Source organism: Microcaecilia unicolor, chromosome 6 (genome assembly GCF_901765095.1).
Source record: "Microcaecilia unicolor chromosome 6, aMicUni1.1, whole genome shotgun sequence".
Taxonomy (NCBI): domain Eukaryota; kingdom Metazoa; phylum Chordata; class Amphibia; order Gymnophiona; family Siphonopidae; genus Microcaecilia; species Microcaecilia unicolor.
Window position 1 is genome coordinate 323,514,006 of NC_044036.1, and position 13,299 is coordinate 323,527,304.

The 13,299-nt window shown below is 45.0% G+C and overlaps 1 long non-coding RNA gene across 1 annotated transcript; it reads left to right on the forward strand.

The window, feature by feature from the left end:
- The first annotated feature begins 655 nt into the window (after positions 1-655).
- On the forward strand, positions 656-12,717 carry LOC115472413. Its single transcript, XR_003942518.1, has 3 exons — positions 656-666; positions 11,626-11,736; positions 12,602-12,717. It is a non-coding gene; the product is annotated as an uncharacterized LOC115472413 (long non-coding RNA).
- Positions 12,718-13,299: the final 582 nt, after the last annotated feature.

The window sequence follows — 13,299 nt, forward strand, 5'->3', positions numbered from 1 at the left end:
ATAGATATGATGCTAAAGATTTTCTACAGTATGGCTTATCATATAGCTAAGGGATCAAGAGCAGTATATAATGCACCCCTAATTGTAGAAAGTTGTGTGCCCAAATTTGCAATTAGCATGCGAATCTGAGTTGATAACTTGTGTTAACAAGCAATAAGCTATAATTAGCCTTAATTGGTGCTAATTGGCACCCATTAGCAGTTCTAAGTGTAACTTCCCTTAGTATTCTGTAAGTGGTGACCTCAAATTCCAGAGGCTGCAATTTTAAGTAGATGTGGACCTGGGAGGGACATGCCAAGAGCATGTGAAGCAGTTACACATGCAGGTTGACCATGAGCATTTACAGCAAACATTCAGCTAGCATAAGTGCTCACACTTAAAGTAACATATATCATAACATCCTATATAATAATTTGCACCTCCAGCGTTCCAAGTCTGGCTGCCTGGGTTCGTAACATCTCCTGGCTGCCTGGATTCATAACATCTCCTGACGTCAGCCAGCCTCCAGCGTTCCATTCTGCCTAACTGTCCCGCCCTCGCGTCAAGACGTAATGACATCAGAGGGCGGAACAGTGAAAGGGAAGGGAACGCTGGAGGCGAGCTGATGTCAGGATGGATGTTACGAACGGAATGGAAGCCAGTGCCAGCCAGCCAGAGAACGTTCAGGTACAAATCGAGAGGAGGAGAGAATCGCGGGACATCGAGGGGAGGGAGGAAGGGGAGGGCAGGGCAGAGGAGAATTGATGAACATGGATGGGATGGGAGGACAGTAGTGGAGAGAATCGTGGGACACAGATGGGAGGGCAGGGAAGAGGAGAATCGCTGGACATGGAGGGGAGGGAAGAATAGCTGGACATGGAGGGGAGGGCAGGGGAGAGAGAAAAAAAAGCTTATATGACAGCCTTCCTAGGGCTTGTTTCATTGTTGAGGAAATGGGCATGGTTCCACTAGTAACATGGTAAATGAACGTTCAGGCATGGTTTATAGAATAGTGCTTATGCCTGGTAATCACACCATTTTCACCAACTAAAATGTGCTGCAAATTCCCGCATGTAAATTTAGGCACAGATGCCCTTATTCTCTAACTACATGTATAACTTAAAGGAATGCCCCTGATCCGTCTATGACTCTCCCATTTCCACACCCCTGTTTTTGACTTGTGCAAAAATTTAGGCATGGATCCTGTACCTAAATTTGCACACATACATTTCAATTAAAACTAATTAGTGCTAATAATTGCTTGTTAAAAAGCCAATTGACACTAGCTCATTATTCAATTAACTTGTGCTTACAATTTTTAGCGACTTTTATAGAATTAGGGGGTTAGTGCACATCATCCTGGCACCTATTACCATCAATCTGAACAGAAAGGCAAAATTGTTGCATTAAAACCTTCCCTTTCCTACCTGGATTGCATCACCTGTTGTTCTAAATAAATTTCAAAAGGAGTTTGTCTTCAGATATTAAGCATCACCACTGACAAGGAAATCATCTAATTAGCTATTTAAATGCAAGGCATACCAAGGGATAATTAGAAGCCTGGATTATGCAAAGGTGGAGTGGATAAGTGAGCAAGGAAACTAACACATCAAGTTAAATTTGTCTATATGCCCATGAAATTTATGGTGTTTCTTCCTTTATGTGCATTAAATGAATACATCATATAAAATGTTATAAATTGAGCAATAATATAATCCAGTAAATCATAAATTAGACTTGTGCCCTATAAAAAGCATTGGAGTAATGAACAATGCAATGATTAATTCTTATGTTGCATTTATATGCCAAGGAAATCCTTAAGTGTTCTGTATATAATTAAGTCAATAATAGTTTCAGAATAGGGTTTGGTGTCTGACCCAGCTACAACGCATTCATAGTTATTTTGTCATCCCCAATTTACCATTTATTTCTATGCAAGTAATTTGATAAGTGGTAATGTACGGTGGGAAAACGGACCTGCCAGTCATCCAATAACCTTTATACTGCTCTGTTGTACATATTTGAGCATGAGAATAGTGTCCCATTGATACTGAGATATGAGATTTCAGCAGTTTCCCTTTGTCTAAGTTTACGATGGAAGACCAATACTTGACATATATTTGTAGAATATTGGACTCACAATAATTAGAATTTGGAGGTTACTGAGGAAGAAAAAGGCACCATCTACACATGAAAAAAAAAGCCAATTTATACATGTAACTGGCCATACATGTGTAAGCAGTCATTTAAGAAAACTTACATGTATCTATTTGCTGAATATGCAGATTTGAAAGGGAAAACAAGGAGCTTGGTTCTTTAGGGGCATAGTTATCAATGTGGGCTACCATTAAGACATGTTATTTTACCCTTAGCTCGTCCTATTTTAGCACAGGTCCCATTTTATGCAATAAGACCAAGGGGTCTGTTTACTAAAGCCGTGCTAGTGGCTTCTGCACTGCATTGCTGACACAGCCCATTCATAGTGAATGGGCTATGTTGGCACTAGCGCACAGCCAGCCACACTACCGGTTTAGTAAACCCCAGTGGTAGTTACCATTAATTAAAGGGAAAAAAAAGAAATGTGTCTAGAAATCAAAATCACTGCTATATGTAATAAAAGTGAGTCAAATATAGGACAATCAGGCCATTGTGACATCACTGATGAGGTTGGCTCTTAGGCATTGGTAGAATGAGGCATTATGAGGCATTATGACATCACAATATCAACTCTGGTTAAATCACTGCTGTATGTAATAAAAGTGAGCCAAGTATTGGACAATCAAGCCATTGTGACATCACTGATCAGGTTGGCTCTTAGGCTTTGGTGGAATGAGGCATTATGACATCACAAAATCAGCTCTGGTTACCAGAGAATGAAACTCTTCACATTAAGGGGGGAAGTTGTCAATGTGAGCCACCATTAAGACACGTTATTTTAAAACTAACTCGTGCTATTTTAGCCTATGTCCCATTTTATGCAAAGAGACTTAGGTGCTAATAACTGAGGTTAACAGTAAAATAACACATCTTAAGAGAAGCTCACACAGATACAGTTACTTCCCCCCTTATGCAATGAGATGTAGGAATGAAGTTATTAACGTGGGCTATCATCAAGATGGGCTGTGTTAATTTTTTTCAAGTCTCATAAGCTAATGGCAATATTAGTGCATGACCTGGAAAAACCTAAAATGAAAAAGACCTAAAAACAAACGTGCTAATTTTGCAGTGTTCCCTCGATATAGTTTCTTCTTGTTATTACTATCATGCTTCCAGTAATATACATAAGATATTGATTTAGTTCAACTGTTATTACTTATGCATATCGATAAGTGATTTGTTACTATTACATCCCTCTGTTTTTTTTACTGCAGATTGGTCTAGTGGTTTCACTCTGCAGGTTTTTCGGAGGTGGTGGTAGGCCTGTGATGAAAGCCATTATAGGTGTGTCCACTGAGTTGGTACCCTTGGATTATGAGGCCTTTACTTATAATTATCTAAAAAGTAACCTCTTACATATGCACGAATAATACTTATAGTTATTTAGAGCAACTTTTTACAAGTTTCTTAATTCATTGCTCTAAGCAGATTTGTTAATTTTTTGACAAATATTATCCTTTGCCACATTTAGGTATCCAGAGTTTCATCAGATCTATAGCTAGTGTAACCATGAGTGCCTAGATTTTAGGCAGCCCAACACCATGTTGCATCAGTGTTCTATAACAGAATATGGGTGCCCAGATTCTGTAACAATTACTTCCACGTGATGAAAATGCAAAAATCTGCACTCTGTGTGAACAAGTTCATATATCAAAGGAAAAATGGCCTCACAGAGCTCATAGATCAACAGAATCTATTAGAGCTGAAACGGATCCAAAGTGATCCTCTGTTCATCATTGGCCAAAAAAAAACCCTTTAAGCTTAGAAAGGCACGGAGGAGCTAACTAGAGCCAGTTTCAAAAACAGCCCTCCACTTAGACCCTGAAGCAGGGGCGTATCTGCGTGGGGCCACAGGGGCCTGGGCCCCCGCAGATTTCGCCCTGGCCCCCCTCCCGCCGCCAACCCTCCCCCGCTAATGTTGTTTACCTTTGCTGGCGGGGGACCCCAACCCCCGCCAGCCGAGGTCCGCTTCCGCCTGCTTTTAAAAATAATTCTTCAGCTGGCGGGGGACCCCAACCCCCGCCAGCCACCGAGGTCTTCAAAGTTCTTGTTCGTCGTCCTCCGTGGCCATGCTGTACCCTGTTGATTCGGAGTCTGCCTGACATCGCACCACGTTGTACGCGCGTACAACGTGGTGCGACGTCAGACAGACTCCGAATCAGCAGCGTACAGCATGGCCACGGAGGAGGACGACGAACAAGAACTTTGAAGACCTCGGTGGCTGGTGGGGGTTGGAGTTCCCTCGCCAGCTGAAGAATTATTTTTAAAAGCAGGCGGAAGCGGACCTCGGCTGGCGGGGGTTGGGGTCCCCGCCAGCAAAGGTAAACAACGTCAGCGGGGGAGGGTTGGCGGCGGGAGAGAAGGTGGAGAGAGTCGTTGGTGGCAGGGGGGGCTCTGGCAATGGTGGGGGGGGGAGTCGTTGGTGGCAGGGGGGCTCTGGCAATGGCGGGGGGGGGGGTCAGTGGTGCCGGGGGGGGGGGCTAAATGTACCCCTCCCTCTGGCCCTGGCCCCCCCTACTGCCAGAGTCCAGATACGCCCCTGCCCTGAAGCAGTGGCACGAAACGCTGGCCATCGTCGGCTAGTGATGGGGGGAGAAGAAACTAGCTCCAGCATAAGAAATTGCATGTGCCGGTAGCAAATGCGACTGCAAGATAAGTTTCCTTTCAGTTTTCAATAATTCTTATCTGTGTGTAGCCATAGTTGTTTAAACAACTGATGCAGAAGCCTGCGCGGCCACATTGGTGATCTGCAAGGGCCGACTTCTACATGGAATGTTGCTAGTGGAATAGCAACATTCCATGTAGAATCTCAAATAGTAGCAACAGTGGAGGAGTGGCCTAGTGGTTAGGGTGGTGGACTTTGGTCCTGGGGAACTGAGGAACTGAGTTCAATTCCTGGTACAGGCAGCTCCTTGTGACTCTGGGCAAGTTGCTTAACCCTCCATTGCCTGCCACATTGAGCCTGCCATGAGTGGGAAAGCGCGGGGTACAAATGTACCAAAAAAACTACAAATTGTACATTTGGAGGATAAAAAATCTGGATTTATCCAGATGTAACAAAGACTACCCAACAAAAAAGAAAATTGTTTCTTTCTATGAGGTCTAAAACAATAGAAATAGGAGGATCCTTCCTTCTTGCATACCCATGTAAATGTGTTGTAAGGTTAAGTCAAACAAAATATGTGTTTTTTAATCCTGATCAGCTTAAATCTTTCCTAGACTCAAAACAACGATAGAGACTTTGAAGGAGTAAAACAAGAATGCAGGCAGCATCAATTTCATCTTTATTATTTTTGAGATAAATACAATGTAATCTTCACAAATTCCTACCCCCTTCCTTTATTGAGGTCTAATGAAGCTAAATGATATGTTACTATTGAGGAAAGTAAATTCCTGTATGCTTAGTTTGTTTCTAAAGCTGTATTTCACTTAGCAGTTTTTCTATGTCTGTTTAAGTTGTAAAAAATTCAATAAATAAATAAATAAAATGGGCGAGATTTGTGTTTTGCAAAATGTAATAATTCTCACCTCCATCCATCCATATGCAGCAAACCTCCTCTCTCCCTTGCCCTCCCCTCCCCCGATCCATGTCCAGCAACCATCCTCTCTCCCCTGCCCTCCCCCCATGTCCAGCAGCCCTCCTCTGTCCCCTGGCCTCACCCTGTCCACCGATCCTCCACCCCATACCCAGCAACCCTCCTCTTTCCCTTGGCCTCCCCCCCCTCCCCCGTCCACCAACCCTGCCCTCCCCCATGTCCAGCAACCCTCCTCTCTGCCCTGCTCTCACCTCATGTCCAGCAACCATGCCCTCTCCCCCCTGCCCTCCCCCCATGTCCAGCTACCCTCCTCGCCGCCGCTCCCTCCCCCTTCCGTGCGGGGCCCCCTGCACTGACCTGACAGCGCCTCTCACCTCCGTGTGAAAGCGCTACAGGCAGCAGCAGATCGCTCTGCTGCTGCCTGCAGCGCTTCCACACAGAGGTGAGAGGCGCTGTCAGGTCAGTGCAGGGGGCCCGATACAGAGGGGGGCGGGAGCAGCGGCGGGGATGGGGGGAGGGTGGAGGTTGGTGTGTGCGATGTTCGTTTCCAGGCTCCAGCAGCAGCGTCCGACAGTCCGACTCCGTTTCCCTCTCTGTTCCGCCCTCTGACATCATCACGTCTTGATGCGAGGGCGGGACAGAGAGGGAAGTCTCTACTGCACATTTCCAGGTGAGTCGGTCACTTGCCATTTATATGTTTGATTCTGTTGATCTAGGAGCTCTGTGAGGTCATTTTTCCTTTGATATATGCACTTGTTCACACAGAGTGCACATTTTTGCATTTTCATCACGTGGAAGTAATTGTTACTGTATATCTTGCGATTGTGGACTTCCACACCCTATACTTGCGTTTTGTGCCCAGATTCTGTTACAGAATGGGTTCTTAATGCATGACATTGGGGCACCAAAAAGAGACACCCAAATTGACTTACCCCCCATTTTGTCATTTTTAATCAAAGTTGGGCAAAAGAATGATAGATTTTAATTTGGGTTTTGCTTTTAAATATATGTTAGAATACAGAAATTACATTTTTTTTTTAAATGGGAAAAAGACAATGAAATGAACAGCAAAATGAATAGCACAGCTCTGAGTTTTATGGAATTCATTATCTGTAAAATCTTGTAAAGGTTTGCACAGAATTTTTTTATTTGTCCCTTATCTTAGGCGTTTACTCCCGGGAAGGCAAGAAATAATTTCACAAAATGAACAAGAGAATATGAAATGCAGGTATTCTGTAACACAGTGCCTATATTCTGAGAACGCTCCGAACCTCTCATGCCCCTCCCATGGCCATGCCGCCTTTGGAGTTTTGTGCAATGAATATTAGGTGCACATTTTGTAGAACAGGATGTAGGGCAGAACCATGCATAACCCCTGACTGGCAATTAAGTGCTTGTTAATGCCAATTATTGATTGTTATCGCCAATTAAGCTAATTACTTGTGCGTAGTTCTTGAATCGATGCACAAAATTGAACGCCCAATTTTGGATGACCTATACAGAATTGCCCTATATGCCATTGTGAGTGTGGCTGGTGGACAGACTGGGAGCCCCACAGACACAGTCAGGGTACAGTGTAAATCAAAAGAAAACTTTATTGCTGAACAGACAAACAAAATAGCAGTCTATTTCAGTTATAGACTCGGGGCTTAACATAGCAACAATTACATTAACAATCGTTTCTCCTCTCTTCAGCGGTCCTATCTTATCAGGCTTCTACAGCGCAGTTCAAATCACTCATGCATAATTCTGGGTCTGGCTCTAGTTAGGACACTCTGGTCTGAGTCTTCACAAATAAAGAAATGCACTCTTTGCCTTTGCAGTCTTCTGTTCCTTCTTTTGTAATCCCTGGGCATTTACTCTTTAATTCCGGGTGTAAACCTCGCTTCCCCTGAGTCTCCCCCACAGGTACTGCAGCCCAGCCAATACTTTGGGAGCATTCCTTCACTCGAGGTCCTCCTCCAGAAAACCTCTGCACTCGGGGTATCACTCCTGGAGACCTCTTCCCTCTGGGCAGTGACGATCCTAGGTCGGCTGCCACCAGGTGCGTATTGCCGATGCACCCCCCCCCCCCCCCCCCGGGTGCAGCATGACACACACCCTCCCCTGGTGCAATGACAACCCCCCCACCCCCCCGGGTGCATTCTTGGCTGCTGGGAGCAGCCACGCGGCTCTCGGCTCTGCTGGCTGGCAGAGGGAGCAGGGAACCAGCCGAGCCAACAGGTGCGCGGCTGCTCTCTGCACCCCTCCAGCGGCGTGCACATGGGGCGGACCGCCCCCACCGCCCCGCCCTTGGTACGCCGCTGCCTCTGGGCTTCCCTGATCTACTCTGCTCAAAAGTATTTAGCCACCTCTCGGCCTGAGCCCCACCCCTCTGACTCAGCCTCACACCTGCCATAAGATGGCTCAACTGCAACATTAGTAAGAGACACCTGCCACTATGCCATTCACTCGCTCACAGCCATTTCATCCTTACAGATCTGTGCTTAATCACTTTGCTGCCACTTTCACTGGTAATCAGGGCTTTTTTTGAGGGGGTACTTGGGGGTATTGAGTACTGGCACCTTTTCCATTGTCTGCTAAAATTGGCCCATGGACCCCAAGTTTTAATGAAAGATCTCAGGCTCTACACAACAATTCTGCCTTGTCATAGATTCTGTTACTGATTGCAGGGTCCTGGCTATTGTGGGGTGGGTGATTACCCCATCCCGAAAGGGTGGCCTAGCATTTGAGTACCGGCACCTTTTTTGCTAGAAAAAATGCGCTACTTGTAATTGTACTCTTACCCACGACAATGCCAGTATTCTGTACATTTATGTGTGCAGGTGGCGCTCAGTTATAGAATTGCCCTTTTATATGCCAATTAACACACATTATTAACTGTACTGCTGGTGAGATAACATGTTATGGGGTCCATTTACTAAGCTGCAGTAAAAGGGGGCCTGTGCTAGTATCAGCGCGTTTTTGACGCATGCTGTGACCCCTTTTACTGCAGCAGGTAAAAGGCTGCCTCGTTAAAAAAAAATGGTCATGTGGTAAGTGAACCACTTATTGCACGGCCATTTTGGGGGGGGATCACTTACTGATACCCATTGAAGTAGCGGTAAGATCTCCCACGCTACCCTGGCGGTAACCGGGCAGCATGCGGTGCTGCCAGATTACCGCTGGGTAAGCACCGGCGCTACAAAAATAGAAAATATTTTGTAGCACTGGAAGTGGCGTGCGCAGGGTTGCGCGGTAGCTGTGGTAGCCCGGTGGTAGTTCGACACTGGTGCGCAGCAAGCCCATTGTCCGCCAACCCTTTAGTAAACGGACCCCTAAGTTAAGAGCTCTCAAAACCACGGTTAAACAGCTTAGTAGGACCTACAATTAGTTTAGCGCAAACGCAACCATTTTTCACTCTAAAAATTGTCAGCGGGCATTTGTAATATATTGCCAGAAGTGATGAGTCACTATTGGCTTCATTAAAGGAGTGCGCAGTCTGTAGGAACATAGAAAGTCGCTGTGAAAAACAAAGGTTAGATGTAATGACCTTGCAAGAAGTCTGTGTTGTGGTTAATCTCAGCTATTATTTCCTTTGGCATAAATTGTATAAGAAAGTGGACGCAATTAAGTCTAATGCCTCCCTGATTCTTATCCAGAAAGTCAGTTAAGAAGACATATTCCTTTCCAATATGTTATGGTAATGCTTATCTCGCAAAGCCGTACAATTAAAGCCTAGTGTTTCGCGCTGCAAGGATATTGTATTTCCCAACAATAATGCAGTGTATTTTCCAAAGAAATGTTTAAAATGTAGTGATCCGGTTGTTAAAATAATTTGTTTGTTTAAGCCATTTGTTCTTTCTCATTGACTGTGTGTAAGTGCAGCAAGGGCATGCGTAAATCACAATATTCTGTACATTGTCCCTCGAATTCTATATATGGCGCTCAGAATTGCATGCGCAAATTTGAGCGGCGGTGCAATTTTTAATTGAATAATGAATCAATTAGTGCCAATAATTGAGCCCTAGTAATCAATTATTACCACTACTACTACTATTTATCATTTCTATAGCGCTACAAGGCATATGCAGCGCTGTACACCATACACAAAAGAGACAGTCCCTGCTCAAAGAGCTTACAATCTAGATAAGACAGGAAAACAGAACAATTAAGGGTAAGGGAATAAAGAGGTGAGGATAAAGGACAGGGCAAGTGAGTAATGGTTAGGAGTCAAAAGCAGTGGTAAAGAGGTGGGATTTAAGTCTGGGCTTGAAAACAGCCAAAGACTGGCTCGGGAAGTCTATTCCAGGCGTGAGGTGCAGCAAGATAAAAGGAACGGAGTCTAGAATTAGCAGTATGAGAGAAAGGGACGGATAAGAGAGATTTTTCTACAGAACGGAGATGGGTCAGTAGTTGGAAGGACAGTTAGGGTCAAGTGAAGGCTTCTTCAGGAGCGGTCGCAGTGGAAAGAGAGAGATTGAGGATATGACAGATAAAAGGGGTGAGAGTAGGAGAGATGGTGTTAAGAAGGCAGGTAGGAATGGGATCAGAGGAACAGGTAGTTCATTTTGAGGAGGAGAGAAGATGTGATGTTTCTTCATCAGTGACCTCAGGAAAGGAGGAAAAGGACGGAGGGGTTGAGGAAATAGGGGAACGCACAAGGGGAGGGAGAGACGGGGGGTGGTTTGGTAGAGAATTCAAGATTTATCTTCTGAACCTTGTCGTGGAAGAACTCAGCTAGGGTCTGGGGAGATAGTGAGGGAGGAGTGCTAATTGGGATTCATTTAAATTTACATATCATATGTACGTGCTGGGATCCATGTGTAAATTTTACATGCAGCTCCAAAAAGGGGGGGGGGGGCATGGGAGGGTCGAGGCGGATCAGGGGCATTCCCGCAATTTATGTGTGCTGTTATAGAGTAAAGGGAATCCACTCCTAATTTAGGTGTGAGGATTTATACCAGGGTTCAGTTGGTGTTAGTCCTTGCGTCTAAAGTTAGGTGTAGGTCCCGGCGCTAAACGCTATTCTACAAACAGCGCTATTTATACAACAGCACTGAGCGTGCTGTCTTTGGTGCCATTTATACAATTTGGTCATATGTTCATAAGTGAGAGAGAGGTCCGTATCTCGCCCATGCTCCAGTGTTTTTAAGAAAAGCCCAGAACTTGGGCTTCTTTAAAAAGACTTTCTTATTTCAGCAACCATATGGCGTAAAATCTGAGTTTTTGATGCGCTACACTGTGCTGTTAAGTAGAGCTCTGTATATGTGTATGTCTAAGCAGACATTTAAAACCATATAACATATATATTTATTATAGAATAGAGCAGGGTATGGTGAAGCCTTAATATTATTTATAACTAGTAAAAAAAGGCCCATTTCTGTCAGAAATGAAACGGGCGCTAGCAAGGTTTTCATCAGAGTGTATGTTTGCGGGAGAGTGTGTGTGTGAGAGATGGTGTGTCAGAGAGAGACAGAGTGTGTGTGTGTTTGTGTGAGAGAGAGAGTGTGTGAGAGATGGAGTGTGTGTGTGTGAGAGATGGAGTGTGTGTCAGAGAGAGAGACAGAGTGTGTGTGTGTGTGTTTGTGTGTGAGAGAGAGTGTGTGAGAGACACTCGCTGTCTATCACACTCTATCTCTCTGTCACACACACACACAGATACTTTGTCTCTGTGTCAGAGAGAGTGTACGTGAGAGACTGAGTGTGAGCCCCCATCCCCCCTCTCTGAGGACCCCCCTCCCCCACTTTATGGTCTGAGGACCCCTTTCCACCCCACCTCTCTGGTCTCAGGACCCCCTCACCCCCTCCCTCTCCCACTGACCCCCTGCAGCCACCCATGTCCAGCGACCCTCCTCTCCCCCTGCAGCCACCCATGTCCAGCGACCCTCCTCTCTCCCCTGCCCCCCATGCAGCCACCCATGTCCATGGATCAGCTGTGAGGCATTGAATGTTTTTTTTCCTTTTTTTGCAGGTTCTGAAGTTCACAGCATATTTGCAACAGTGACGTCAGCCTGACTACGGAGCCTAGCTCAGCAACTCCGAAGGAGCCACGGACACAGGCAGCAAGATTAGAATGTTGGAGGTGAGAATTATTATATAGGATATGCTTGTATTTTTTATGTTGTTATATGATTTACAGTAATTATGTATGTTATTATTGTAAGCCACCAAGAACATTTTGTGTGAGTTAGTAAGGGACCCTTTTACCAAGCTGCGGGAAAAAGGGCCCTGCGTTGGCAGTGGGGGCTGTTTTTCTCGCACACCAGGGCCATTTTTACCGCAGCAGGTAAAAAAGCCCCCTGCACACATGACAATGTGGTAAGAGAACTCTTACCATATGGCCATGCAACGGGGAGCCCCTTACTGCCACCCACTGAAGTGACGATAAGGGCTCACGTAGAGATAACCTGGCGATAATCGGTCAGTGCGCGGTGATGTCCAATTACCGCCAGGTTACTGCCACACGAACCATTTCCGGGGGTTTTCTTTTCCATGGAAATGGCGCACGCTTGGGGCGGGACTACCACCAGCGGCCGCGTTGAGCCGGTGGCAGTCCCAAAAGAGCGAGCGGTAAGCCCACGTTGAGCTTACTGCCGCTCTGTAAAAGGACTCCTAAGTGATGTAAATAAATAAATAAATAAATATTCCCCCCATGTGTTCACCCTCTTAGGAAAGGGGCCCGTTACTAAGGTGACCCATAAACGTGCAATTTCTGACATTTTGTTTTACTGTGAGTGCACTTACCTGTTCATTCTGGGCCCCTTTTCCCAAACTGCAGCCCAGAATGAACAGGTAAGTGCACTCACAGTAAAGCAAAATGTCAGAAATTGCACGTTTATGCTATTTTCAGCCTTCGCAGAATAGAGCGAGCTTGGTACTTACCCAAGGCAAGCTGCAGAGTGACCGATGGCTGAGCTGAGCACTCACTTCTCTTTTCCTTTTAACAGCGTCTGCTGAATTCCAGGGGGCCTCATAGGACTAAGCCTGGTGCATGAAAGTTGTTTGTCAGTGCTGAGAGAAAATGAGGCGCGCTAGTACGCTCCAGGTACAGAGAAAGAGCAGACAGCGGAAATGACTGTGTGTTCAGAGCGCTCTCTTAATGCATCTGGAAGTATTTTCGATGTTGATTGTAAATCATTTAGAGAGCATTCTTTTGACTTCCAAAGTATTAAGTTCTGGAACAGCATTCCAACCCAAATTTGTCAAATGACTCCATAATATTTTATTTAGAAAAGCTCTTAAGACCTACCTTTTTTCCAGACACAGATTATGATTTTATGTTTTGATAGGAATTGCTATTTTACTGTAAGTACTGTCAATTTCTGTAATGTGAATGGTTAATGAGTATTGTAGTCTCCTTCAAATGTTGAAGTTTCTTATTTGTAATCCATCTTGTAGCATTTGTGAAAAGGTGGAATAGAAGTCTGTAAATACAATGCAATACAATAAGGCATGTTTCGAGACAGGAGGAGTGAAAACGACAGCAGAGGCGACAATAGTGGCTGGAGGTTTTTACTGTCAATTCCTCGATATGAATTTCAATTGCCAGTTTAAAGTTGCAGCTATCACAATGAATAAAATGTTATTGCACCAGATGTGTGCAACGAGCAAAGCCTTTCCGATATCCAGAGCTTTGGCAGGAGAA